We start from the raw sequence: 24,358 nt of genomic DNA on the forward strand, positions 1-24,358 counted from the left end.
CCTAAGCCTTTTTCCCTTGGGTTCTGCAGACTCAAGGGTCATCTTTATTTTAAACCCCCAGGCCAGTGCTCCTCTGAGTGTTGGTCCAACCTGTCAATCGCCGGTGGCCACCAGGGGCAACTCTGGGCTCGCCTATCGGAAGCTTGGACAATCCGGTGTGCCCTGAGAACGAGATATGTGCAGCTCCTATCAGGATTTGTCGGCACATTTGGGCGGCTTTGCTGGTCTTGTTTTACCATTGTCGAAATGTCTTGTAAACCGAGATTCCGAGACTGATCGGGTCTTCCCGGGAGAAGGAATATCCTTCGTTGACCATGAGAGCTTATAATGGGCTAAGTTGGGACACCCCTGCAGGGTATTATCTTTCGAAAGCCGTGCCCGCGGTTATGTGGCAGATGGGAATTTGTTAACGTCCGGTTGTAGAGAACTTGACACTCGACTTAATTAAAACGAATCAACCGTGTGTGTAGCCGTGATGGTCTCTTTTTGGCGGAGTCCGGGAAGAGAACACGGCTTTTGGGTTATGTTTGACGTAAGTAGGAGTTCAGGATCACTTCTTGATCATTGCTAGCTTCACGACCGTTCTGTTGCTTCTCTTCTCGCTCTTATTTGCGTATGTTAGCCACCATATATGCTTAGTGCTTGCTGCTGCTCCACCTCACTACCTTCTCCTACCCATAAGCTTAAATAGTCTTGATCTCACGGGTGTGAGATTGCTGAGTCCTTGTGACTCACAGATTCTTCCAAACAGTTGCAGGTGTCGATGATACCAGTGCAGGTGACGCAACTGAGCTCAAGTGGGAGCTCGATGAAGATCTTGTTCGTTGCACTACTAGAAAAAGGTCTATAGATGGGATTGACACTAATGGCGCACCACCTTCTGATACGCCATTAGAGTTGAAACTACTAATGGCGCACCTGGCGCAGGGTGCGCAATTAGTATCAAAAAAAAATTTAACAAGTGCGCCTGTCCAAACATACTAATGGCGTATCCAGACACAGTGCGCCATTACTAGTTGTAACTAGTAATGGCGCACCTGGCCCAGGGTGCGCCATTAGTATCAAAAAAGTTTGTTTTTAACTAGTGCGCCTGTCCAAACATACTAATGACGCATCCGGACACAGTGCGCCATTACTAGTTGTAACTAGTAATGGCGCACCTGGCCCAGGGTGCGCCATTAGTATCAAAAAAAAATTAACTAGTGCGCCTGTCCAAACATACTAATGGCGCACCTGGCCCTGGGTGCGCCATTAGTATAAAAAAAAATTACTAGTGCGCCTGTCCAAACATACTAATGGCGCACCACCAGAAGGTGCACCATTAGTAACCTGGATTACTAATGGCGCATTTAGAGTTGGTGTGCCATTAGTAAGTGGGCAGCAACAAGATATTTTGGACAGCCTCTCCTACCCACACTCACTTTCTCCCCACTTCATTCTCTCCACCTCCTCCTTGTCTCGGGTGCCTCCTCTTTTTCACCTCATTTCCACCATAGATTCATTCAATTTAAGTGGTTAAATTACCTTGTTTTGATAGGTAAGTAAGGGGGGAGCTATATTTATGTTGTTCTCCCTACAACAATGTGCACATGCACTTTTTATGGCCTAGCTAGATCTATGTATGTTCGTGGTGTTGCATATGTTTGTGGTGTTGCATATGTGTTTGTGTTTGGAGGTGTACCGGTATTTGAAATGCGATAGTTGCCAATATTTTGCCGGAATGTTGATTCATTTCCGTTTCGGCGAGAATTTTGGCATTAAGCATTCTTTTTGGTCCTATTTTTAGGGAAAGTCATGCCAAATTTTTTCTTGGTTCTAAAATATCGTTTTGCTCTACCCCGCAGGCGACCATGGTCCGCATGATGACCGAAGGCATCGTGAATAGGTTTTTGAGGTCCGCGAAGGCCGAGATGCTTCAAAAGAACGAGACGGAGATAAGATGTCCGTGTCGAAGATGCAAGCTGAAGAGCCTTATTGCGGACCCGGAATCCTGGCAGGTGCGGGACCACCTGCTCTTGCGTGGTTTCATGGATGGCTATCGGTGGCAAGGTGATGAAGATGACTACGAAGTCGTCCATGGGGGCGGGCAAGAAATGAGGAAGGGCAGCAAGACAACCACCGCGGCTCGGGCGGGCGAGAAGACGAAGAATCCCCAGGAGATGATCACGACGGTGATGCTGTACACAGTCATCATGTAGAAGATGCAGGACATGATGATGAGGAAGATGCCGGAGCAGACGACGGGCATGATCATGAAGATGATGATGCCGGCGGAGCAGACGACGCTGGACCATCGATGGGCTGGGTGCAGGACCCTCATATTCAAGAGCTGCTTCTCAAGCAGACGGATAACGCAAGAGCTGCCGCCCGAGAGAAAGCCAAGATGGATCAACTTGAGTTAGACGCGGTTACTCCATTGTATGAAGGATGCAGGCCCGAGGATACCCGCCTGAAAGTAACGCTCATGGCTCTGGAGATGAAGGTAAAACACAAAATGACCGACGCATGCTTCGACGAGAACATGTCATTCTGGCACGAACGTCTTCCCAAGGGGAACAAGTGCCCGACCAGTTTGGAGGAGGCGAAGAAAATCGTGTGTCCTCTGGATTTACCGCACGTGAAATACCATGTGTGCATGAACAATTGCATCATTTATCGGGACGAGCACGCGGAGTCTACCATATGTCCGGTGTGCGGCGTCACTCGATACAAGAAGAGGAAGAAAGCTCCTCGAAAAGTGGTGTGGTACTTTCCGATCACTCCTCGTCTGCAGCGGTATTTCGCGGACCCTAAGGTAGCAAAGCTCCTGCGTTGGCACGCGGATAGGGAGGAGAAGAAGCGAGAAGATGACGCAAATGATCCGGAGATAGATAAAAAAGACAAGATGCTGAGTCACCCTAAGGATGCGAGCCAGTGGCAAGCGTTGAACTTCGAAGACCTAGAATTTGGGAACGATCCAAGGAACATCGTGCTGGGCGCGAGCACCGATGGAGTCAATCCGTTTGGCAGCCAGAGAAGCACACATAGCACCTGGCCTGTGTTTGTGTGGATGTACAACCTTCCCCCCTGGTTGTGCATGAAGAGGAAGTACATTCACATGAGTATGCTAATTGAAGGACCGAAACAACCAGGGAACGACATCAATCTGTATCTGGGGCTGCTGAAAGAGGAGCTTGACACGCTGTGGAAAACGCCAGCCAATACGTGGGACGCCGCAGAGAAAGAATATTTCCCTATGAGAGCCGCGCTGCTCACGACGGTGCACGACTATCTCGGTTACGGATATGTCGCGGGGCAGGTGGTCCACGGATTTTCTGGATGCGTCAGGTGCATGGATGACACAACGTATCGCCAGCTAGATAGAGATCCCGGGTCTTCGAAAACCGTGTTCATGGGACATCGAAGGTGGCTTCGCGACGATGACCCGTGGAGAAAACGCAAGGATCTATTCGATGGTGAAACCGAACCCCGAGGACGCCCGCGTACGAGGAGCGGCGAGGAAATAGACGAGCTGTTGAAAAATTGGAAAGACTGCCCACTGCCGGGAAAGAAGCAAAAGGCGGCAGAGCCGGGAAAGAAGCGAAAGGCGCCAGAGCCGCTGCTGAAGGTATGGAAAACGAGGTCTGTTTTCTGGGACTTGCCGTACTGGAAGATCCACCGTGTGCCTCACAGCCTTGATGTCATGCATATCACGAAGAACGTGTGCGAGAGTCTGCTTGGTACCCTGCTCAACATGCCAGAGAGGACCAAAGATGGGCCGAAAGCAAGGGCAGACTTGAAATCAATGGGCATCAGGCAGGAGCTTCACGCTATATATGATGATGAGGCGAAGCAGGACACGGAAAGTCGTCGCAAAGGCAAAAAGGCCAAGAAGACCGGAAATGACTACCCTCCCGCGTGCTTCACTCTAAGTCAGGAGGAGATCGAGCAGTTTTTCACCTGCCTCGTAGGAGTAAAACTTCCTTACGGTTACGCGGGGAAGATAAGCAGATACCTAGACCTAGCGAAGCTGAAGTTCAGCGGGATGAAGTCTCACGACTGTCACGTGCTGATGACGCAGATACTTCCAGTTGCAATCCGTGGGATCATGGACGCGCATGTCCGTGAAACGCTATTTGGCCTATGCAACTTTTTCGACGTCATCTCTCAGAAGTCTGTTGGCGTGAGGCAACTCAGAAGGCTACAGGAAGAGATCGTGGTGATACTATGCGAGCTTGAGATGTACTTCCCGCCCGCATTCTTCGACGTTATGGTGCATCTGCTGGTCCATATCGTGGACGATATCATCCAACTCGGGCCGACGTTCCTGCACAGCATGATGCCGTTCGAAAGGATGAATGGTGTCATCAAAGGATACGTTCGCAACATGTCACGTCCAGAGGGAAGCATAGCCAGGGGCTTTCTGACCGAAGAGTGCATCTCCTACTGCACGAATTATCTAGGCATCGAGAACCCCGTTGGTCTGCCCGTCAACAGGCACCTCGGCAGGCTCGCTGGATGGGGTCACCGTGAGGGTCGCCGCGAAATGCATGTCGACTTCGAGGGTCGACTCGCCGACTTTGAAAGAGCAAACCTAGTCGCGCTACAACACATAGACGTGGTCGATCCTTGGGTGGTAGAGCACAAAACCTTTATTAAGAAGACGTACAATGACCGAGGCCAACAGAGGACGGACGGAGATATACTCAAAGAGCACAACTCATGTTTCACGCGTTGGTTCAAGCAGAAGCTTCTGTCGTACCCTTTACATGAGGATTCTTCCGCGGAAGAACAACTCATATTCGCCTTGTCACAGGGCGCCGAGCACAACCTGATGACCTATGAGGCGTACGATATCAACGGCTACACATTCTACACCGAGGCCAAGGACATGAAGAGCGATGGTTATCAGAACTCCGGGGTAACGATGGAATCCTACACCGGTAACGACAAGGACAGATACTACGGAAGGATCGAGGAGATCTGGGAGCTGAGCTACGCTGGAGAGAAGGTCCCGATGTTCCGTGTCAGATGGGCCAAGAGCGTCCTAAAAGAAGACCGGTATTTCACCACCATGGTTATACCCGAAGCCAAATCCAAGACCGCAGGCGCAAACGTCACCGCGAAAAATGAGCCATGGGTACTGGCTTCCCAAGTGGACCAATGCTTCTTCATTACCGACCCGTCAAAGCCCAGTCGTGTTGTCGTGAGGAGAGGCAAAAGGAAGATCATCGGAATGGATGGAGTAGCCAATGAGCAAGACTTCGACAAGTACGGCGACCCGAGAATCGAACATGACGACGATGATGAAGTAGCAGCATACACCACAAGAAGAAGCAGGACCACCCTACCTAAAGGACGTCCGTTCCACAGAAGAACTCCATTTGCGAAAAAGAAGGGCAAGAAGATTGTGAACAGATAGCTAGCTAAGATCGATTGTATTTAAATCGTAGCCTTCATTTCTCGATTGTATTTCATGGGCACTTTTTGAACTATCATGAATATTTTTAAATTTCATGGACACTCGATCTCGATCCCCCTCCATCTCGATCGCTAGCTATCCCACCTCGCCAGATCCGGTCCCCCTCGCCGCCGAGCACCCCCCGGTCCACCAGCCCCCGCACCCCGCGCACCCCCCCGCACCCGCGCACCCTCCCCCGCTCCACCGGCATTACTGTTTGATGATATTTTTAAAAAAATTATTACTGTCTTATAAAAAAATATTATTGTTATGATTTAAACAAGTTTGAACATATTTAAACACAAATAAATATCAAGCAGCATTTTAAATGCATAAAAAAATTGTGGAGCCTGGGAATCAAACCCAGGACCTCCTGGTGTGAGAACTGGCTGCTGACCAGTCGAGCTAGTAGAGGGAACTTGGTGTGGATCAGGTAAGGTGGAAGATAACCTGTTGGCTCGAGCAGAAATCAAAAAAAAAACTAATGGCGCACCAGGGTGAGGTGCGCCATTAGTATGGATGTACTTATGGCGCACCAGGGTGAGGTGCGCCATTAGTATGGATGTACCTGTTGGAAGATAACCTATCCCCTCTCTCTCCCTCGCCCTCGCCCTCGATCCCCTTCCCCTCTCCTCTCCCGACGCCGCTGCCCCGCCGCCTCGACGCCGCCCCGTCGTCCTCGTCTCCGCCCCGACGCCCCGACGTCGCTGCCCCTTCCCCTCTCCTCTCCCGACGCCGCTGCCCCGACCTCCTCCTCGCCCCTCGACGTCGCCCTCGATCCCCTTCCCCTCTCCTCTCCCGACGCCGCCGCCCCGTCGTCCTCGTCCTCGCCCTCCTCCTCGTCCGCGCCACCGCCGCGCCGCTCCGACCTCCTCCTTGTCCCCTCCGGCCTCCTCCGCCTCCTCAGGTACTGCCCCCACCTCTCCCTCCCCCTCCGGCCTCCTCCTTCCCCTTTGTAAATTTTAGGGTGTAGGGTTTGCAAATTTTAGGGTTAGGGCAGTAAATTTTAGGGCAAATCTAGCACAGTTAGCAAAGTTAGAAATCTTTTAGGAAATTAGGGTAGTAGCAAAAACAGTAGCAATTTAAAAAAACAGTACCAAAAAAATTAGGTATAAAAACAGTAGCAAATAAAAAATATTAGCAAATATAGCTAGGGTAATTTTGTTTAGGTATAAAAAACAGTAGCAATTTCAAAAGAATAGTAGCAATTTTAAAAACAGTAGCAAAAAAATAGGTATAAAAACAGTAGCAAATAAAAAAGAGTAGCAAATATAGCTAGGGAAATTTTGTTTAGGTATAAAAACAGTAGCAAATAAAAAAAGCAGTAGCAAATTAAAAAAACAGTAGCAAAAAATTAGGTATAAAAACAGTAGCAAATATAGCTAGGGCAATTTTGTTTAGGTATAAAAAACAGTAGCTACAATTTGTAAAAAGCATGAGCAACTGATCTGATTCATCTCATCCTCTCTCGATCTGCAGGATACAAGTGGAACAAGGCAGGGGCGTAGGTGCTTGCTACTCAGGCACGGCGGCAGAGCCAAGCACACCCTCCTCTCCCAAGGTACCAACCCCTCTTCCTCTCCCCCTGTATATACTGCTGTCCAGTACATTTTTTTGCTCAATTTGCTGCTGTCCAGTACATCTTGTTAAAATTGCTGCTGACCAGTACATCTTTGCAATATATGGTGATGTGTACCATTCTTGATAGGATGTATCAATTGTAGTAGATGGTCAAGAAGATGTATAGAAAAGAAAAATGATGGTTAGGGTGGTGGCCTAGTTGTATAGGATGGTTAGGGTGGTGGCCTAGTTCTTTGGGCTGTCTTTGGCTGTACTTAGAATAATCCGCAGTTCAAAAAAATACCATGTCAAGTGTTCTTTCTCTGAGATGTTATTAAATAGACATTGAGAAAAAAAATGGAACTAAGTTACCTGGAATGATCATATTGGCCAACTATCTTGAAGTAGAGTATTCATATTGGCGAGCTAGCAAGTATATATGATTGGTTCCCTCTTTGCTTTACTTGGTTCAAATTTCAAACTCTGCGTCTTTTTAGTGACAAATCCCAATACGAAAGGCGGAGCGTGCATGCATATTCAGCTCATTACACTTATTCATTGTGGTTGGGGAGTTTTCAAGTGTATATGATGTGTTTACTCTTAGCAGAAATCATTGATAGTTTTATTAATACATCACTTTAACATTGGTATCGGAGAGAAAATACAACTAGGCCACCACCCAACAGTGAGAAATCTGCAATTCTCAGAAAGTAATGGTGGAGATTTTTATTCTTCTAGCCAGCGTAGCTCGAAACTTCCAGCGTAGCTCGAAACTTCCAACTAGGCCACCACCCAACAGTGAGAAATCTGCAATTCTCAGAAAGTAATGGTCAAGAAGATGTATAGGATGTATCGGAGAGAAAAACTTCCAGCGTAGCTCGAAACTTTTTCAATCTTCAATTCTTTGCATACATTGGCACACACCCGACGTTCGTGAAACATCTCGGATGCCACCAGCAGTAACCTGCGCGTCCCTGCTACTGCTACCTGCAGATTGCACAAGTCAATTCTCTGTTTTATTTGCTTTAACATAACGGAATAACTAATGGTGGCTGCCTAATGATGACAGACTAAGTTTCTGATTTATTTTGTTATAGAAGTGTAGATTCATTGGTAGCAATTGTTTTCAGTGTCTCATGTTGCTTGTAGTGTTTTGTCCAAAATGTTGAATGATACTGCTTGGAGATGCATATATTGTTTCACCTCTTCACATGCCAATGTATTTTCCATGTTGTGATGGAGGCCTTTTTTGCCTTGTCCACCCGAGAGGCCCTTGAGTTTGCCGGAATGTCGATTAACTTCCGTTCCGGCAAATTCGGGTACTCCATATGTCCTATTTTCAGCAAAGGTCATGCTGAAATTTTCCGTGAATTTTAGCATGACTTTGCTAAAAATAGGACATATGGGGTACTTGTGACTAATGCATGGGCCGGGGTATCTTAGTAGGTAATTAAGTAGGATCAAGTGCCCCGGCGTACTTGTGACTAATGCATGGCTTTTAGGGTGCCTCGGTGTCGATAAAAACCGAAATGATGAAAGCTTAGGCTTTTAGGGTGCCTCGGCGTCGAAAAACCCTCAATGATAAAAGCTTAGCTTTTAGGATGCCTCGGTGTCGACAAACCCTAAATGATGAGACCATGATCTTGTTCCTTGACAATAACCAACTTTTTGACCAAACTTTGTTCCTATTTAGAGAGAAACATGGCCAACAACGATGAGGCCGGGGGTTCGAGCGTCAAGCCATTCTGGAAGCTGTCCCAGGAGATGGAGGAACAACCTCACTTGTATGAGGACGCCGCCTTCCCCACCGATCCTGAGACCACTGATGGTACCGCCGAGGATGACCCCACTGATGCCACCACTGATGGTGCCGCCGAGGATGCCACCACTGATGATGGCGGCGCACGCACAGATGGCAGCCAACCGAAGAGGCAACGGAAGGACCGGCGCCCGACCGTGCTCCGCACCCTCAAGGAGGAAGTTACTGAAGTGGACTCCGACGGGAATCCAACGGCGCCCGAACGAATAGTCAAGGGGTACTCGCTTCAGCTCGGGTGCATTCTCCGGAGCACCGTCTCGATCAACACCGAGAACCTGAGGCATCCTGACCGAGGGAATTTGCGCAACCTCCTCTTCACGAAGCTGCACGAACGATACAAGTTCCCCGCTGAATTTGAAAACACAAGCCTCAAAGGGAATAAAGTGAACAATGCTGCCCTCACGAAGATGAGCAAGGCCCTGTCTACTTGGAAAAGCAATGTGAAGAGAATGATCGAGAAAGGTGAGAGTTATGAGAAGATCAAGGAGAAAAATCCTTCGATCACCGAAGATGACTACAACGACTTCAAGATCAATTGCTCGAGCACCGCAAACTCCGAATCAAGTAAGTGGGGGAAAGAAATGCGGGAGCTGAACTTAGGGGAACACACACTCGGTCCCGGCGGTTACAGAGTGGCGGAGCCTATATGGGACAAGGAGGAGGCGGACCGTGCCGAGCAAGGCCTACCGCCCCTCTTCGATAAATACGGTGACAAGCAGACCAGGAACTTTGTCAGGGCCCGGTACAAGAAGGACCCGAAAACAAAGGAGCTTACCACGGATCCGAAGACCAGGGCGCTTGAGCTTGTTCTGGTAAGGAATACACCCCCTCGTAATTAGCTCCATATGGTTGCATTCTAATTAATGAAGCCAAATTTCTAAATGGTTCACATTCCTTCCGCAGGCGACTGAAAGCAGTAGCGCGGGGTCGACTAAGAGCAACCCTTGGGACACCACTCTAAATAGGGCGTTGAATGTAATGAAGAACAAGGATAAGCTCAGTAAGCCGACGTCAGCTGGTCGTGTGGCCGGCAAAGGCTTGTCGACAAAATGGTCGTCATACTATGACACTGCTGGGCGAAAGGAGAAAAAGACCAGCTCGGAAAGCCAGGCGCGCGAGGTTCAAGAACTCAGGGCACAGGTGGCGCGGATTCCGGAGATTGTCCAAGAGCAAGTGCAACAACAACTCGGAGCGACGATCACCGCCATTGTGCCTACCTTGATCCAGGGGATTAGTGCGTGGATTGCGGGCGGCCAACAGGGGCCGCCCCCGATTCCTAGCTTCACGGCCAGCAACTCGCAGAACGCGATGGCGGGGCCATTGGTGTCTCCGGCGGAGGCGGCATTGGTGTCTCCGACGCCGGCACGGGAGCTTAATGCACCCGGGTGTACGCCGGCCGGCACCTCTGCAGCAAGCGGCCCCTCCGTCAACTGCACGCCCGCCGTTGGCGGTGCCTCGACATTAGCCGAGCTCGACGCCATCATCACGGTAACTAATTAAGCCTCTCTCGGCCGAGGACTTCATCTCCTTGCCTTTGACTGGGCATCCCTAACGCCCTACATGTTTTCGCAGGGCGCCGCCGACGTTCCGTGCACTCTCCTGCACTTCGTGAACAACGAGTTGGTCGATGTCGCCAAGGGCAAAATCGTTCAACCGGGCAACCCCTTGTTCCACGGTACCCAGATGCCACCCAACTTGTTTAGGGTTCAACTGGTTCGGGTGCTGCCAGGCTGCGACGAGGTGTTACCTCCGATTCGACCCATCGGGGCCGACGATGATGACGTGATGAACCTCAGCGCCTGCCTGAGCTGGCCCCTGCTTTGGCCGAAGAGCCAGATTCGTTTGGGGGCGGGGGACACCACCCCAAAGACAACACCGCCAGTCGTGCCGGCGCCAAGTCGGCCCCATGGCAAGACCGCCGCAACGGTGCCGGACATCCCTATGCCACTGGATCCAAACATGCATATGGCACAGGATCAGAACGACGACGACGACGATACATTTGCCAACGTCGATCAGTACTTTGCCGATCATGGGGACGGTGGCGACTTCATGGGGCCTCCTTCTCAAGAACCCAACCCAACAAAAGACGTGTGCGATCTAGCTGGTACCGCGGAGAAGCCAAGTTGCAACAGGCGTCGTCTGCAGTTCAGCTCTCAGGAGACGCCTCCAGCTGCCGACTTCACCGAGCCTCAGATAGGCGAGGTGCCAAATATGATCAGCCCCAACACACTCAAGAAGGCGGTCTGTGAGCAGAACTCGGTCCCATTACAGGAGATCAAGAAGAAGGCACGCAAAAGAAAGACTAACAAGGGTGCGGGCCAGCCGGCACCGAGTACGATCCGTGCTCAGGACGGGCCACCTTCAACTGCGGATATCTCGAGGAGGGTGCATGTGGCGGGTAGGCCGATGCTACCGAGAAATATGCTCGATGCTGCAACCGGTGCTATGCGGAGTCTGCATGACAGTGTTCTTTCTTTGGAGAAGCGGCGTCTCCGAGAGAAGGATGTGGCATACCCGGTTTTCGCGGCCAAGGTGCCAGAGGGCAAGGGCTTTGTGGATAACTCCATCGGGGGTACGATCGTCCTGCGGTTTGATGACATCCACGCTATGTTGAACCTTCATCCGCTGCACTACACCTTCGTTCGGCTATTTTCGCTGAGTATGGAGATGCGGATCATTCGCGACAAGACCCCGGACATCGTGATAGTCGACCCCTTCTACATGCGTGCCAAGATCTTGGGCAGCGCTGGGGACCGGCAAGTCGCGAGTTCTTACCTCGAAGGCGTCATTCTGGCAAACCAAGATAAGGATAACTTCCTCGTGCCTTACTTTCCCGAGTAAGTCCTCCCCTCAACCGCCCCGTAACATATGAATTCTTAGATTTCGATCGTTTTTCTTTTAACATTCCGTGTTTTCTGCAGTGACACACATTGCACGCTCATCCTCCTAAGCCCCAAATATTCCATGGCCACGTATTTCGACCCGGACCGTCAGTCGAACGTAGACTACACAAATGTCAAGAAGGTTCTTGATGATGTTCTCCCCGGCTACGTCAAATCTGGAGGCACCTTCACCAGGCCTATTCGTAAGTACGGCAAGCACGTGTTCTCCCACAATACGACATTCTGCTGCGTCAAGCAGCCGCCTGGCGGTCAGAAGGGTGCCTACTACGCCATCCATCACATGCGGGCGATCGTACGGGACCATCATCAACTACTGCTACCGAGTAGACTCAAAGATTGGGCCGCGAGCGTGTCGGCAATCCAGGACGCGGACATCAGACAAGAATTCTTTCGCATCCAGTCGGAGTTTGCGGAAATCATCCATCAAGATGTCCTTCGTACCTCGGGGCAGTTCTACCTCAGAAATCAACCGTCCAACAGTGACATCGACACAATCCTACAAATGCAGGCTGACAACGCCCGTTGTTTCATGACTCCCACGATAGACGGCGGCTTCATCCACGCTCCGGTCCCTTGAGTCGAGTCGAAAGCAGTGATGCTGTGTCTAGTTCTGAAACATCGATTGGCTCATGTTGTAATTAAACTTTAATGAACTTGTAGTATGTCTCTTTGGTTTCGAGAGTCCTTCAACTTAGATGTAATCGATGCTATTAATGTCTTGCTTTTCTCTTCCGATCGTTCTGTTGCATACTTATATATTGCTTATGTATTGTCTGTGAATTGGTACTAACGTTTCGTTTGGCTACTGCATAGCGATGCCGTGGTATGTCGTGTACAAGGGTAAGGTTCCCGGAGTCTACGACGACTGGGAGGAGTGTCGGAGACAGGTTCACCGATTCAGCGGTAACAGTTACAAAGGGTACGCCACTAGGGCCGAGGCCGAATCTAGATACGCGCGCTATCTAGCGGGAGAGGGGAGGGAGCGTTGGAGGAACCGGATGAAGACGAGTTTCATCGTGATGATGCTCATCGTGATGACCGCAGCTCTCTTCTATGTGATGGTAGTTTAGATGATCGATATCGACTTGTAATGTGAAGACAAACTCGCGGTCTCGAGACTTGTAATATAATGTTCTATCTTTGTTCGGTCTTTTCAATTCGGAGACTAATATGATGAATTGTATTCGGAGACTAAAATGATGAATTGTATTCAGAGACTAATCTTCTATTGTATTCGATGAATCTGTTGTTGATGTGTGCTGTCTATATTTTGTCCAATTATACATTTTGTAACCTGTGCAAAAAACAGAAAATTAAAAAAAAAACTAATATTCATACTAATGGCGCATCACATCATAGTGCGCCATTAGTATGCCAAACGATACTAATGGCGCATCACTAAACAGTGCGCCATTAGTATGCCGAAGTTACTAATGGCGCATCATGTTGTTGTGCGCCATTAGTATGCCAAAGCACCTGGGTATACATGGCCCCCTGGGAGGCATACTAATGGCGCACTGTTGTATATACTAATGGCGCATCTGGGGTGCGCCATTAGTATACCAGATACTAATGGCGCACCAGTGGTGCGCCATTAGTAAAATATACTAATGGCGTGCTACTAATGGCGCACCACTAATGCGCCATTAATGGCCAAATTAGGTGCGCCATTAGTAGGCCTTTTCCTAGTAGTGTTGTGTTGTTTCGTTTCCTGTTGATCAGTAGTGGAGCCCAGTTGGGACGATCGGGGATCTAGCATTTGGGGTTATCTTCTTTTCTTTTGGTTCCGTAGTCGGACCTATGTGTGTACTCTGATTGATGTATGATTTATTTATGTATTGTGTGAAGTGGCGATTGTAAGCCAACTCTTTATCCCTTTCTTGTTCATTACATGGGATTGTGTGAAGATGACCCTTCTTGCGACAAAACCACAATGCGGTTATGCCTCTAAGTCGTGCCTCGACACGTGGGAGATATAGCCGCATCGTGGGCGTTACAATCGTATCCAGCCTCCATTGCGCATGGCAGCCGCAACAACTTCTGTATCCTCCTGGTCCGAGCATGCCCACAACCCGTACAAGCAGCTATTCCCCAGCCTCCTTGCATATTCCTCGATGTTTGAATAGCTTAGCATGTTTTTTCTTTGACTCCTTTGCCTTTGAAGTTTTGACATGCTATTCTTATTCATCTCAAGCTGAGCAAGATGCTATCCAGTACCTGTGTAGAGAGCTTGAGAACTACGGACTGCTCCTGTGTGAGAGAAGTCTGATCAGCCAATTCCTATATATAATGTAAGCTACTTTCATATCTTTGTCAGTGAAAATATTGCTTTGTTCTTTCCTGATCCTATTTTGTTAGCATGCTATTTTATATTTTTGGGCCTACCTTAAGAAACATAACATTAGTGAAGAAGTTCCGGCAAAGTGTGGAGCACGTGCGGACGGCGGAAGGTGTTCCGGCAATGCGTTAGAGGCGAGATTGGATGCTTCTGGGGCTGGTTAGGCAAATTAAAATGTGAAGGAAAGCTTCTTCATGACTATAATACCGGGAACAAAGGTGACCACATGCATCAGAAGGTCTCGTCAACAACTAAGAAGAGCACGATGGCAGATCCTTCTCAAGGCATCATGGGGCTGGATCACAAAATCTTTACCACCAAAATTAAATACATAGCAACGAAAAAAGTTAAATACATTAACAGCTGTAAAAAAATCACAACAACCTATTAGCAGCAACATTTCAGTTGCTAAGTGATCACATCCATAAACAGACCCACCTATGCACTTACGGCAGAGTTTTTGAAATTTTAGGTCTGCTATAAATACCAATACTAAGGTTAAATAATACATATTAGAAGCTACATGCATTTGAAGGGACACCACTCATGTCCTCTAGAATTTTCACCGTGTCCCAAGGAAACATTGTTCACCTCATGAGGAAACATTGGTTCAACAAGAAGGAAAGAGCACAAAGAGCTATGAAAATTCACATCAAAGTAATTTGATCTCACAAGAGAAGTTGAACAAGCTAGTTAAGCATAGTGGCAAGCTCATGAATGTATCGCCCCATCTGCCTACCATGAGATGGGCTGCAGAAAATGAACTGACTGTATCATGGGATTGGAGCTACATCAACATACTGAAGATGTAAAGATAACTGGAAATATATATCAACCTATCATGAGTGTGAGAGAAGTGAAAAACAAGGAATTGATGGTAAAAATCACCACCGTTATAATTGTCATTTATGATCTTACTGCAAAAAGTACCAGGGTGAGCAATCAAAAAGAAAAATCATGAATACTAATAGGAAAATTGCAGAGCCATCATTAAACCTATATGTCTACGAATGTAAATAAAAATGGGAAGAACAGTACCAATATTTTTTGCTGAAATTAATGAATGGATTGTCCCAATTTAACTTGAAGGATGAAACTTTCCAATTTTGGATGCCCCAAAATTGTACAGAAACTAAATCAATAAAAATGGTCATGCTAAAAGACATCATCTTTGAGAAATCCTTTATTCAAGGCAGCCTACTGCTTGTGCTTGAATTGGACCAGGTGATGGGCAGCAGCAACGTTTGTAGCCCATAATTGCTTAACTCATGGTTACTCACCTCCATGCAAGAACCAAGAACCAACACTTCTGTACATACTCATTACTCGGTACATATCCTATACCAAGTTAATGTTATGTCATTATAAATGTTGAATCAGGGGAGAGAGAGGGGTGGCGGCTGGGATAGAAGATGGCCTGGTATTGTATTCTATTGGAGTTAGGGTTTCCTGTACAAGGGGGCAGCACATATATAGGCTGCTGGGTTACATGGACCACATGGGCCACATGGGACACATGGGCCACATGGGCCATAAGCGCACACACACACTGAAATACAGATAAGACACAACCCAACACTCCCCCTCAAGAGGGATGATAGATATCTATCATGCCCATCTTGTCACAAGCAAGATTGCTCTCCCTGGTTCCCAAACCTTTTGTCAGACAGTCGGCGACTTGTTGTCCAGAGCTCACATGAGTTATCTTGATGATTCCTGCATCCAGTTTCTCTTTGATAAAGAATTTGTCTATCTCCACATGTTTTGTTCTGTCATGTTGCACTGGATTATTAGCAATGCTGATTGCAGATTTGTTGTCACACCACACATTCAGAGGATCTTGTCTGAGCACTTTCAGCTCAAGCAGAAGGCCTCTTACCCATAACATCTCACTCAGCCCTTGAGACATTGCCCTATACTCAGCTTCTGCAGTTGATTTTGACACCACCGGTTGTTTTTTGCTTCTCCATGATACCAAATTTCCACCAACAAACACACAATAGCCAGAGGTTGATCGTCTACCATCAAGACAGCTAGCCCAATCAGCATTGCTATAACCGTCAACATTCAAATGGCCATTACTCTTGAACCAGAGTCCCATACCAGGGCTGCCCTTTAGATACCTCATGATTCTATAGACTGCATCAAGGTGTCCACTTCTGGGGTCATGCATATATCTACTTACTACACTTACTGCATATGTAATATCTGGTCTAGTGTGACACAAGTACAGAAGTTTGCCAACCAATTGTTGATATTTTTCTTTGTTAACTTGTACACCCATCTGTGCTGTCAATTTGTGATTTTGTTCAATGGGAGTTGGGGCTGCTCAACATCCAAGCATTCCCATATCACTTAGGAGCTCTAAGGTATACTTCCGCTGAGACAGGGCTATTCCCCTCTTTGATCTTGCAACTTCGATACCCAGGAAATATTTTAGCTGACCAAGATCCTTAACTTCAAATGCTTTGCCTAGGCATTTCTTTAGTCTTCCAATCTCCTCTTCATTGTCTCCCGTTATTATGGTGTCATCCAGATATACTGCAAGAATAGTAATCTGTTGCTTGGAATGTTTATAGAAAACAGTGTGATCTCCATTGCATTGTTTATACTCCATACTGCAAACTGCTTGTCTGAACCGGTCAAACCAAGCCCTTGGCGATTGCTTCAAACCGTAGAGAGATTTTCTCAATCTACAAACCTTCCCAACAGTCCCAGGTGTAGAAAGTCCAGGAGGAATTTCCATGTAGACTTCCTCTTGTAGATCTCCATGTAAAAAGGCATTTTTTACATCAAGTTGGTGTAGTGGCCATCCAAAGTTAGCTGCACATGAGATTAGAATCCTCACTGTATTCATCTTTGCAACTGGGGTGAATGTTTCGTCATAATCAATACCATATGTTTGGCTGTACCCTCTGGCTACTAGTCTTGCCTTGTAACGCTCAACCTTACCCTTAGGATTCTGCTTCACTGTGAAGATCCACTTACAACTGACTGCCTTCTTCCCATATGGAAGATTAGCTAGCTCCCATGTTTTGTTCTTTCTCAGGGCCTCCAACTCTTCCCTCATGGCTTCACACCACTTTGGATCTTGTCTTGCTTCTTTCCAGTCTTTAGGAACAATCACGGCTTGAAGTGATGCGACAAATGCTCTAAATGAAGGTGATAGGGCTTCATAGGTGACATAATTACTGATGTCATGCTCAAGATTTCCCTTGCTCAAAGTTTTCCTTGCTACTTCCTTCTTGAGAGCAATTGGTAGGTTAGGTGATACTTCTTCAGTACTTGAATTCTCATATGACTCCACTTCAGATGAGCTTCCTGTCGCTTGAGTTTCTTCTGACTGCTCCCCCTGTTCCATAGTTTCTTTTGACTGCTCCTCATGCACTTGTTCCTCCACAACTCTCTTCCTTCTTGTATACACCTGAGGATTCCTTTCCTCATTTGGTCTCTGCCACCTCTGCTGTTCAGCCCCATCAACTACAACTGGAATGAAGGATCCCACTATTTTCGGGGTTGGTATTGGCTGCTCCTTGTCGCCATTGGCGCTGCACTCACCACTCAAGTTGCACTCCCCTCTTGACCACCCTGCATAGATTGTGAGTGGTCAAGTTCTTCGAATAAAGTGCTGAGATCTGTCTTCTCACCATAGAAAGGCTCAGATTCTCGAAAGGTGACATCCATACTTACAAATGTGCGCCTTTCAGCAGGACTCCAACACTTATAGCCTCGCTGCCCTGCAGGATATCCAACAAATATGCATTTTACAGCTCGTGGATCCAGCTTTCCCACTGCTGGTCTGTGATCTCTAACGAAGCAGGTGCACCCAAATAACTTTGGAGGAACTGAGAATTTGTTCTCCCCAAATAGCATCTCACATGGGGACTTCATACCAAGCATTTTTGAAGGCATCCGGTTGATCAGGAACGTTGCAGTCATGACAGCTTCACTCCACAAGAATTTTGGCACATTCATGGTGAACATAAGTGATCGAGCCACTTCTAAAATGTGTCGGTTTTTTGTTTCTGCAACACCATTCTGAGCAGGGGTATCTGGACATGATGTTTGGTGCATTATGCCTTGTGCTGACAGGAAACCTCCAAATTGCTTGTTTACATATTCAGTTCCATTGTCAGATCCGACCACCTGCACCTGCACATTAAATTGGTTTCGCACATAGGCATAAAACTCCTGAAAACATTGGAATACCTCATCTTTATGTCGCATGAGGTACACCCAAGTCATGCGAGTGTGGCAGTCTATAAATGTCACAAAATATTTCATTCCTAACAGAAACAACAGGACATGTCCACACATCAGAGTGAATTAGCATAAACGGGGATATACTCCTTAGCCCCTTACTCAAATATGAGATTCTTGTGTGCTTTGCATATTCACATGCATCACACATAAGCTTACTCTTGTCTACTCCACGCATTACATCCGGAAACATCTTACTCATCTTATCAAAAGCCATATGCCCCGTGCGACAGTGATGGATCATCGCCATTGTCTCACTTACTCCAACTAGTACAGCCAAAATAGGACTAGCACCAGACCTAGACACATCACGATCCATATACCACAATCCACTATGCCTGGTTCCTGTCCCAAGTTTCCTTCCAGTCATCCTCTCCTGAATCAAACATATTTTCTTATCAAGAGTTATTCGGCAATCTATCTGATCAATCAAAGCACTTAGAGAAAGCAAGTTCACAGGAAAAGCTGGAACATGTAATACATCAGATAATTTAATAGTGGGTGTACATTGAACTGATCCAACTCCTTTAATCGGTTGTGAGGTGCCATCAGCAGTTTGTATTGTTTCACAATGTGTAATTGGGTACTGAGTATATGATTCAAACTCAGTTGAGGTACCCGCAACATGCTTGGATGCTCCAGAATCTAATATCCAATCTGGAAGGAAATCATGTGTGGATATAGATGCATTTGCAAAATTACCTTCCCCTGTGTAGACAAAGTGGGCAAAGTTCCCAAAGATGTTGTCCTCCTGGCTTCTACTCTTCGACTCCCCTTGAGAGGTTGTTGACGTCCCTTCTTGTGTTGCCAAGTTAGCCAAGTTTTCTTTGAAGCCACTGGAATAATTCGAACCCCTAGAGTTACCTCTGCCTCTAACTCCCCGGTATCCACATCGGCTGTAACCTCTTCCCCTACCACGTATTTCTCTGCGTTGTGCTGTGCAATTGATGCTTATGTGACCTTTCTCTCCACAGTTGAAGCACTCTCTTGTCTCCTTCCATTCAGACACAGTAAATGCTGAGCGAGATGCATTCGCTTCTCCAGTCCTGGTCAACTTCAACCTGACCTCCTCCTGTGCCATTGCTGCAACTGCCTCCTCAAGTGAGGGGAGCTTTGGCTGATGAAACAACCCAGCACGCCTCCCTTCAAATTCTGAGCTAAGTCCCTTCAAGAATTTCATCACTCTCCTATGCTCTACCCACTTCTTAGTAGCAACTATACATTCTGAATGTGGTAACTCCAGTGGATCATAGTGGTCTAAGTCAGCCCACAAATGCTGCAGTTCTGCTACATACTCCATCACCGACTTATCCCCTTGTTTTAGCTCATTTACTCTATCCTCAATCTGCGCCATAAGCATTATGTTCCCTTTCCTGGAGTACAATGTTTCCAGGGTTTTCCATACCTCTGCTGCATGGGGAAGAGTCTCCATGGCTGCTGCAATGGATGGGGTCAAGGAGTTCAGCAGCCATGCCACCACCAGAGAGTCAATGACACTCCACTTCTTCCACTCTTCACTTGCCCTGTTTGCCGGTTCATCTACTTCCCCTCTGACATAGCCTTCCAGCCCCTTTGTCCTCAATATTAGCAATGCCCTTCTGGACCAGCTTAGGTAGTTTGTGACCCCTTCCATCTTGATTTCATTTGGCATCAGTTCTATTTTCTGTATCACCTCAGGCTGAGGAACAAGCGCACCTGGGGAAGCCACACCCTCTACCTTGACAGTGATGAGCTCAGCTAGCTTCTCCAACGCCTTTACCAACCCCTGGTTGTCCCCCATCTTTCCAATCTTGAATCACACCACTAGCAACCTCCAGCAACCACTGCTCCCCACTTTCACCTCTCTACTACCTCCTCCCCTCAGATCTGGGATTCCACCTCTCCTTCTTCCACACAAGCCTTCTCCTCTCAGACAATCGCCAGCAAGCACAACCAACCAACCACCATCACCACTGCTGGGATTGGGAACCCAAGCTCTGACACCATGTTGAATTAGGGGAGAGAGAGGGGTGGCGGATGGGATAGAAAGATGGCCTGGTATTGTATTCTATTGGAGTTAGGGTTTCCTGTACAAGGGGGCAGCACATATATAGGCTGCTGGGTTACATGGGCCACATGGGCCACATGGGTCATAAGCGCGCGCGCGCGCACACACACACACACACACACACACACTGGAATACAGATAAGACACAGCCCAACAATAAAACTTGGTAGAGTCTAGTAATACTTGGATAGAAAAATAAATGCTCTACAAGCATACAGCTGAAGCAGAATACCTTATCAGACATGACTCTCTTTCTATTTCGCAGGTAAGTTGTGAAAGCAATACAGTAGCCAAAAGTCAAAACCAATTAAGGTAATAATAAGTATGCTCCCCTCAGAAATACAACCTAAGCTCCTAAAGAAAAAGAAGAAACAATGGTTAGTCTCATGCAAGAAATTCTGAAGAAAATGATGAGACATACTTTCTCGACCTTTGGAAACAAAGATGCAGAAAAAGGAGGGACATACAAAACTTATACATGTGGAAGTACCATCAGACAGCTAGCTGGATCCCCTCCTCGTCAGATCCAGTGTAGTGCAACGATGTCATTTGGGGGAGTATATCCAATGTTTAATCAACAACTGACGATGAGCTTAAATTGGTTGAGCAAGAGTGTTTGCACTGCAGCCTTGTTTTCAATCTCTGCTCATACTACCATTCCCCTTCCAAAACTAACCATCCTATCAATAGTACTGCCAATGTTGCAATCCTTTTTATCCGAGCCAACTGCAGTTGAACCTTGGGCAGAGTCATGTGTGTGGCCGCCCTAATTGAGCATCAAAGCCGAGTCCAGCATTTGTCGGGTGCCATAGCCGCCTCCTTCTCAGCACCGTAGCGGCTGTGCCTCAGGTTCCATCCCTTGTTGCGTAGTCAGAGGCAGGGGACAGAAACAACATCTAAAACAGGGAATTGCATCCAATGAATATCAAGGGAATATATACCTCTGGTATAGCCGCCGGCGGCGACATTGGACGGTTGGACTAACGTTCTTGTTCCTCCGGCGAACTCGGTGTTTCTTCCTCCGGCGAACTCTGCGGCGACATTGGATGTTTCGATGAAAATTGCAATTTCGACGGAATTTGATGGAGCTTCTGGCCCAAGGACGCAACCTGATGGAGATTCTGGCCGGGGACCCTTCCTTCTTATACCAGGCAACTCAAATCAGGGTAGGGAAATCCATTGATTGCAGTTGGAGAAGGACACGGTCCCTAATCACGACACGGGAGCAACAACTCGGACATTGGGAGGTGACCGTGGCGGCTGCGGCGGCTGGAGGACGCGAGCCTCGTCACGGCCGCTCGTAGGGCCATGCCCTTCCTTCCTTGGCAGCGCGAGATGGGGGGAGAAGGGGAGCACGGGAGCCGGAGAGTCCAGATCGGCGGCGGCCAACGCTGGTCAGGAGGAGTTCGTGCGTGTTGAGAGGAAGAAGAAGGAGATGTCCGCGTGTGCGTGCGCTTTTAGAAGTTTTTCTTTTCAATACTGGACGACCCATAAGAGAAGGCTCATAATAAAAGGATCAATGTAAGAGAAGGCCCGTAATTAAAACCATTAAGCTACGCGTGGAGGGCGGCCAACCAGCTATGCCACATGGCGCAAGCTGGTTGGCCGCGGTGAGAAATCTTTTACAAATTTTTTAGATGAAGGTGTGGATTATTTTTTAAATGTATTTTTTCAGATGGAGATGAGGACCTGTGGTATTTTTTAAATGAAGGGTTATGCAAAGTGTCACTCGCTGGTAGGCTGTTGTGGTATTTTTTTTTCTTTTTTCTTTTTTACATTTTTAGATGAAGGTGAGAATATATTTTTTGAGATGTTTTTTAGACGGAGGCGAGGACTCTATGTTTTTTTTTAAATGAAAACATGCGCACAACTTTCTCTTAGGCGGCGTCACAGGGTAGCGCCCCAATCACTAGTAAAAGGATCAATAGCGCGAGTGCGTGCGAGGTACCAAATTTTATTAGTACCACCTCGCATATATCTATATCTATACCTATACCTATATATATATATATATATTGGGTAACGTAGTAATTTCAAAAAATTTCCTACGCACACGCAAGATCATGGTGATGCATAGCAACGAGAGGGGAGAGTGTTGTCCACGTACCCTCGTAGACCGACAGCGGAAGCGTTATCACAACGCGGTTGATGTAGTCGTACGTCTTCACGATCCGACCGATCAAGTACCGAACGCACGGCACCTCCGAGTTCTACACACGTTCAGCTCGATGACGTCCCTCGGACTCCGATCCAGCCGAGTGTTGAGGGAGAGTTTCGTCAGCACGACGGCGTGGTGACGATGATGATGTTCCACCGACGCAGGGCTTCGCCTAAGCTCCGCAACGGTATTATCAAGGTGTAATATGGTGGAGGGGGGCACCGCACACGGCTAAGAGAACTCAAGGATCAATTGTTGTGTCTCTGGGGTGCCTCCCTGCCCCCGTATATAAAGGAGCAAGGGGGAGGCAGCCGGCCAAGGGGAGAGGCGCGCCATAGGGGGAGTCCTACTCCCACCGGGAGCAGGACTCCTCCTTTCCTTGTGGGAGTAGGAGAAGGGAAGGGGGAAGGAGAAAGAAGGAAGGGTGCACCCCCCTTCCCTAGTCCAACTCGGACCAGACCATGGGGAGGGGTGCGGCCACCTTTTGAGGCCTTTCTCTCCTTTCCCGTATGGCCCATTAAGGCCCAATACGAATTCCCGTAACTCTCCGGTACTCCGAAAAATACCCGAATCACTTGGAACCTTTCCGAAGTTCGAATATAGTCGTCCAATATATCGATTTTTACGTCTCGACCATTTCGAGACTCCTCGTCATATCCCCGATCTCATCCGGGACTCCGAACTCCTTCGGTACATCAAAACTCAATAAAACTGTCATCGTAACGTTAAGCGTGCGGACCCTACGGGTTCGAGAACTATGTAGACATGACCGAGACACGTCTCCGGTCAATAACCAATAGCGGGACCTGGATGCCCATATTGGCTCCCACATATTCTACGAAGATCTTTATCGGTCAGACCGCATAACAACATACGTTGTTCCCTTTGTCACCGGTATGTTACTTGCCCGAGATTTGATCGTCGGTATCTCGATACCTAGTTCAATCTCGTTACCGGCAAGTCTCTTTACTCGTTCCGTAACACATCATCCCGCAACTAACTCATTAGTCACAATGCTTGCAAGGCTTATAGTGATGTGCATTACCGAGTGGGCCCAGAGATACCTCTCCGACAATTGGAGTGACAAATCCTAATCTCGAAATACGCCAACCCAACAAGTACCTTTGGAGACACCTGTAGAGCACCTTTATAATCACCCATTTACGTTGTGACGTTTGGTAGCACACAAAGTGTTCCTCCGGTAAACGGGAGTTGCATAATCTCATAGTCATAGGAACATGTATAAGTCATGAAGAAAGCAATAGCAACATACTAAACGATCGAGTGCTAAGCTAACGGAATGGGTCAAGTCAATCACGTCATTCTCCTAATGAGGTGATCTCGTTAATCAAATGACAACTTATGTCTATGGCTAGGAAACATAACCATCTTTGATTAACGAGCTAGTCAAGTAGAGGCATACTAGTGACACTCTGTTTGTCTATATATTCACACATGTATTATGTTTCCGGTTAATACAATTCTAGCATGAATAATAAACATTTATCATGATATAAGTAAATATATAATACTTTATTATTGCCTCTAGGGCATATTTCCTTCAGTCTCCCACTTGCACTAGAGTCAATAATCTAGTTCACATCGCCATGTGATTTAACATCAATAATTCACATCACCATGTGATTAACACCCATAGTTCACATCTCTATGTGACCAACACTCAAAGGGTTTACTAGAGTCAATAATCTAGTTCACATCGTTATGTGATTAACACCCAAAGAGTACTAAGGTGTGATCATGTTTTGATTGTGAGATAATTTTAGTCAACGGGTCTGTCATATTCAGATCCGTAAGTATTTTGCAAATTTC

This window comes from Triticum aestivum, chromosome 2D (genome assembly GCF_018294505.1).
Source record: "Triticum aestivum cultivar Chinese Spring chromosome 2D, IWGSC CS RefSeq v2.1, whole genome shotgun sequence".
Lineage (NCBI taxonomy): Eukaryota > Viridiplantae > Streptophyta > Magnoliopsida > Poales > Poaceae > Triticum > Triticum aestivum.